This window comes from Giraffa tippelskirchi, chromosome 4 (genome assembly GCF_054371585.1).
Source record: "Giraffa tippelskirchi isolate mGirTip1 chromosome 4, T2T-mGirTip1v1.2.pri, whole genome shotgun sequence".
Lineage (NCBI taxonomy): Eukaryota > Metazoa > Chordata > Mammalia > Artiodactyla > Giraffidae > Giraffa > Giraffa tippelskirchi.
Window position 1 is genome coordinate 85,512,599 of NC_137278.1, and position 6,000 is coordinate 85,518,598.

Genomic DNA, 6,000 nt, shown 5'->3' on the forward strand with positions numbered 1-6,000 from the left:
TCTTTTTTGTACAGTTCTTCTGTGTATTCTTGCCACCTCTTCTTAATATCTTCTGCTTCTGTTAGGTCCATACCATTTCTGTCCTTTATCGAGCCCATCTTTGCATGAAATGTTCTCTTGGTATCTCTCATTTTCTTGAAGAGATCTCTAGTCTTTCCCATTCTGTTGTTTTCCTCTATTTCTTTACACTGATCGCTGAGGAATGCTTTCTTATCTCTCCTTGCTATTCTTTGGAACTCTGCATTCAAATGGGTATATCTTTCCTTTTCTCCTTTGCTTTTTGCTTCTCTTCTTTTCACAGCTATTTGTAAGGCCTCCTCAGACAGCCATTTTGCTTTTTTGCATTTCTTTTCCATGGGGATGGTCTTGATCCCTGTCTCCTGTACAATGTCACAAACCTCCATCCATAGTTCATCAGGCACTCTCTCTATCAGATCTAGTCCCTTAAATCTATTTCTCATTTCCACTGTATAATCATAAAGGATTTGATTTAGGTCATACCTGAATGGTTTGAAAGTAGGTGGTTTTCCCTACTTTCTTCAATTTCAGTCTGAATTTGGCAATAAGGAGTTCATGATCTGAGCCACTGTCAGCTCCCGGTCTTGTTTTTGCTGACTGTATAGAGCTTCTCCATCTTTGGATGCTCCATCTTCGTTTCATTAAGTGATTATTAAAATCATAACTATGCATTCTTCTGTAGTCATTCTTAGAGAGGAATTTGTTGCAAAAGGGCACTTGTCACTGTTCACCTTGCCTCAGTTTGTTCCTGTATGACACAGACCCTAAGGAGGGTTACTCCATGCTCCCGTGCTCAGTCACTAAGTCGTGCCTGACTTTTTGTGACCCCATGGACTGTAGCCTGCCATGCTTCTGGGTCCATGGGATTTCCCAGCAAGAATACTGGAGTGGGTTGCCATTTCCTTCTCCAGGGGATCTTCCTGTCCCTGGAATGGAAACTGCATCTCCTGCATTGCAGGCAGATTCTTTACCACTGAGCCACCAGGGACGCCCAAGGAGGGCCATTCTTTTATTATGATTATTTAATTTTTGAATAGGTAATAACCTGGATCAAAATTTGAAATATAGGAAAAAGTTATTCAAAGAAATCTCACTTTTGCCCCTCAGCCACATGGTTCTACTGTCACAGACATCTAATATGTTAGGGGTGTGTGCATTCATGTGTTCCCTTTCAGAGATATTTTGAACATAAAGAGATTAAATATATTCGTTCTTTCCCTTCATTTGTACACAAATGATGGCTGCAATACATACCATTTTTCACTGTGATATTTATTGAATATTTATTTTGGAGACCATTATCACTTCATAGTTTTTTTAACATCTAAATGGTATTACATTATGTGGATATAGCCATTTATTTAACCGAAGCTTTATTAATGGATACTGGATTATTTCCAGTTGTTTCCTATCCCAAGCAATGCTGTTGTGAAAAACACGCTCACTTTGTATTTCTCTTACGTGCAAGTGTATCTTGAGAGGTCATAAGTAACAGCCTGGATTCTAAAGATATACTGCTGGGATGTGAAGCCTGGCTGCACCATTTAGTAACTGCATCCTTGAGCCTGTGACTTAAGTTCTCTGTGCCTCACGTTTCTTATCTGTAAGAGCTCAGGTTATTGAAAAGATTCAAAGAATCCCTTTATATAAACTATTTGGAAGAGTGAGTGCCTGACATACAGTAAATGCTTTAAGTGTTAGTTGCTGCTGCTACTGTTATTGGTATTATTATCACCATTATTTTTAGGGTAAGTTCCCAGACATGGAACTACTAAGTCAAAAAGAAAATACAGTTCTAATTTTGATGGGTATTGCCAAAATAGTCTTCAATCGAGATTCTACAAATTATTACCAGTAATGATGTGTGAATAGCATGTTTCTCTACATTCATGCCCAGAAAGTATTTAAGAATTTTGAATCTGACAAGTGAAAACTGTTATTGCATAGTAGTTTAAAAACTTTTAAAAAGGTTATATTTCTTTTTTTGTGAGGAGGGTAATACAGTTTTATGAGTCCTTTGGATTTCTTTTGGTGTGACTTACCTGTTCAGTTCCTTTGCCCATTTTATTTGAAACCAGGATGTTGAATTTGTTGTATGAATTTGTAGCTCTTTATATTAAATAAACTGTCTGTTAGTGGTATGACTTGCAAATATTCTAAAATATTTTTTAAATTTATCTTTTGACAACTTTTGCTGGGAAGAGCCACTCAGACTTATTTATTTTTTACATAGCTGATTTTTATGTCTTCTCTTTTATGATTTCTGGGTACTGTCATGTTTTAAAAGGCATTCACTATCCAAGATAACAATTTAAAATAATCATTCCATAGTTTCATTCCATAGTTTACAGTCATTCCATAGTTACATAGTGGTTTGATTTTTTCCATTCAAATCTTTTATTCATTTGGAAATTATCATGATAGAAGTTTTCAGCTATTGATCCAAATTTAAGGTTGCTACCCAGTTGTCTCAAATTATTTTACTGAGTAATATCTTTTTTTGAAATGATATGAGATGGCCACTTTGTTGTATACTTAATTACTGTATTACCTCTCCTGTTTCGGACTGCTTATTCCTTTTCTAAGGATTCATACCCTTTTAATAAACTGTTTTATGCTTTAATATCTGACAGGGCTAATTAGTACTTACTCATTGCTTTTTTTCATATACTTTCTAGCTATTTATGTGTGTTTTTCCTCCTATAAACTTTAAAATCAATTTGCTAACACACACACACACACACAAATTCTTTTGGTGTTTTTTGGAGTTCACAGTAAAGAATTCAAAGTTTCACTTAGAGAAAACTGAAATCTTCACAATGTTTCCTTCCTATCCAGGAACTTGGTACCTTTCCATGCATTTCAATCTGGTTTTGTGTCTATCAAGAGCATTTTAAAGCTTAGTTTGCTTGTTTCTTATTAAGTTTATTCCTTGATATCTTAACTATTTTGTCACTTGTATATGAGGTCTTTTATTTTCTAATTACTGTCTGTATTAATGACTGTTATTTCTATTCATTTAATACCCAGTTACCTTATTGGTTTTTCTTTTTGTTTGTAGAACATTTTCAGTTGATTCACTTGTAGTTTCTCAGTGTAGTCACTTCACAGTAATTGTTTTTGCCTTCTTTAAAATATTTATACTCCTGTTTTCCTTTTTATCTTCTGTATTACTTAACATCTCTCAAAGGCAGTGTTAGATAATAAATGATGATAGGCCTTCTTATCATCGGCAAGTCTTTACTCACAACGCTTACAATGTTTTCTAAGTATCTTCCTGGTTTGGGAGTTGAGATAAATACATTTTAATCACATTCAAAAGTTTTCATCTATTTTTTTAAATTGTTTTTTATTTTCAAGAGTTTTAAATAAAAATGCGTGTTGAATTTTGTCAAATATTTAGTATTTATTAAGACGATCATATAATTTTCTCTTTAGATTTAACCTAATCACATATTCATAGGTAAATGAATACTGAACCATTCTTAAATTCCTAGTATTAACCTGTATATTTTGTCAAATATTTAGCATTTATTTAGATGATTATATAATTTTCTCTTTAGATTTTAACCTAATCACATATTCATAGATAAATGAGTACTGAACCATTCTTAAATTCCTAGTACTAACCTGTATATTTTGTACTGTACTTAAAATATTTCAGATTTGCCTTGATATTCATAAATGAGATTATTCCAGTTTTCTTTTGATATCAATATTATGTTTGACTTACTTTAAAGTTTTTAGAAGTCTTTATTATGTTCTAGAACTATGTAAATTATACAGAATTAATCTATACTTTAAAAGTTTGATAACATTTTTTAGTAGAACTATCTGAGTCTGATGATAATTTTGGACAGCAACTCTTCAATGACCACACTATTTTTTTCTTAAGTCAGGTTTTGCAGATTGTATTTTCCTAGAAATTATCCATTTTAACTAGGTTTTCTTTTTTTCCCTTGTTTTAGGTCTAAATTTGAATAGTCATTTATTTTTATTCTTTCTTGTATATTAATATACATAATATATTTAATATTAAATATAATTTAGTATATTTATATATTTAAGATATATATTAATATATATTATATATTATAGTATATTAATATATTTAAGACTGACTTTTCCTTTTATGGGTGGTGCTTATGTGGAACTTGTAGGAAGTATGTATAGTGTTTTCATGACCGTTTCTTATAAATTCTTCAATTTCTTCTTAAAGCTTTGGAAGAGGTGAGTTTTGTTGTGTTTTAACTTCTGGATTTTAGGGAATTTATTTTTCTAGTTTTGCAATCAAGTTCTAATTTTATAGTATTATGATAAAGTTTTATCTCTATTATTTCCAAATTTTGGAAATTTACTGATGTTTTCCTTGTGACCTAACATATGGTCAATTTTTGTAATTGTTTCATTGAAGAAGATAGAACTAAAGACAGTCTGTTTTTAGAGGATAGGGTTAATATGTGTATGCATCAATTTTTAACATCATGGTTTAGAGTACAGACTCTAGAGCCAGACTAACAGTATCCAAATCTCAGATTTTTTACTGGAATCTTAGGCAAGTTACTTAATTTCTCTATGTCTCAGTTTCCTTATTTGTAAAGTGACTGTAATGATAATATCTACTTCTTAGGGTTGTACAAGGATTAAATGTATTAACATATGCAAAGCATTTAAGATAGTGTCTAGAATCAAATAAGCACCATATATGTATTAGCTGTTTTAATTATTTAGATTTACTTTGTTAATTTTTAGAATTTTTCTGGAGCAGCACTCTCCAAATGAAATATAACACAATTCACATATGCAATTTAAAATTTTATAGTAGCTATGTTAAGAAATTTTTTTGAATGGTAAGATTATTCTTAATAATATTTTATTTAACACATTATATCAAAATATTACATTATAACATATAATCAATATACAAAATTTCTTAGTGAAATTTTACCTTCTTTGTTGTGCACTGTCTTAGAAATCTGACAGATTTTGTACTAATAGCACATCTCACTTTGGGCTTTGCACGTTTCAAGTGCTCAACAACTACATGTGGTCAGTGGCTACTGTACTAGATGGCACAGGTCCAGCAATGTATGTTTTGTGTACTTGGTCTTTTATATATCATGTGCTAAGTAAGGTGAAAATGAATCTCTTATGCCATTAATATATTTCTGGGTATTTCTCCTTGAATCACCTTTAGTTCCTATTCTATAAATGCTGATGCACTGTAATTTGGTGCAAAAATACTTAATCATTAAATTTTCACTGTGAATTGTATCCTTTAGCATCAAAAATCAGCCTGCCTTTGTCTCTTTTGGTGACTTTTGCTTTGAATTTTGTGTTATATTTATGACCAGCATTTAAAACAATTTTTCAACCATCTGAATCACTTATAAGAAGTATCTTGAGCACATCACAGAATTGGATTTTTCTTTGTTATCAGTCTGAGAATCTTTTTAAAAATATAATTGAGTGTAGCCCATTTATATTTACATGACAGATATATTTGAACTTAGTTCTGTCTTATTTTAGATTCTGTTTTCTATTTTTACAACTTTTAAATGTCATAGAGGTTCTCTTTGCTTTGGTTTTTGTATTTATTCTAATATTTAGAAAGATTAGAGTGTTGTTCCAATGTTTACCTTTATAACTATGTAGAATTGTGTTCACCTTCTATGTCTTTAGAAAGAATTACTAAGAAAGCTCACCCCACACCTGGAAATAAAGAATGGCTGCATTGTCCTTTGGATGTCATTCTAGAGCAGTGTCTTAACAAGCCTGCTTAAGGGTTAGCTGACTTCCTAGAGCAGCGATTTTCAAGTGCAGTACTCAACTAACAGCATCAGCACCAGCATCACCAGGAAACTCAGAAATACAAGTTCTCAGTTTCCACCCTAGACAAAGTAATTAGCCTCCAATTAAAATAAATAAATTAAAAAAAAAAGAAAGAAACTCTGTGGATGGAGTCTAGCAATCTGTGCTTGA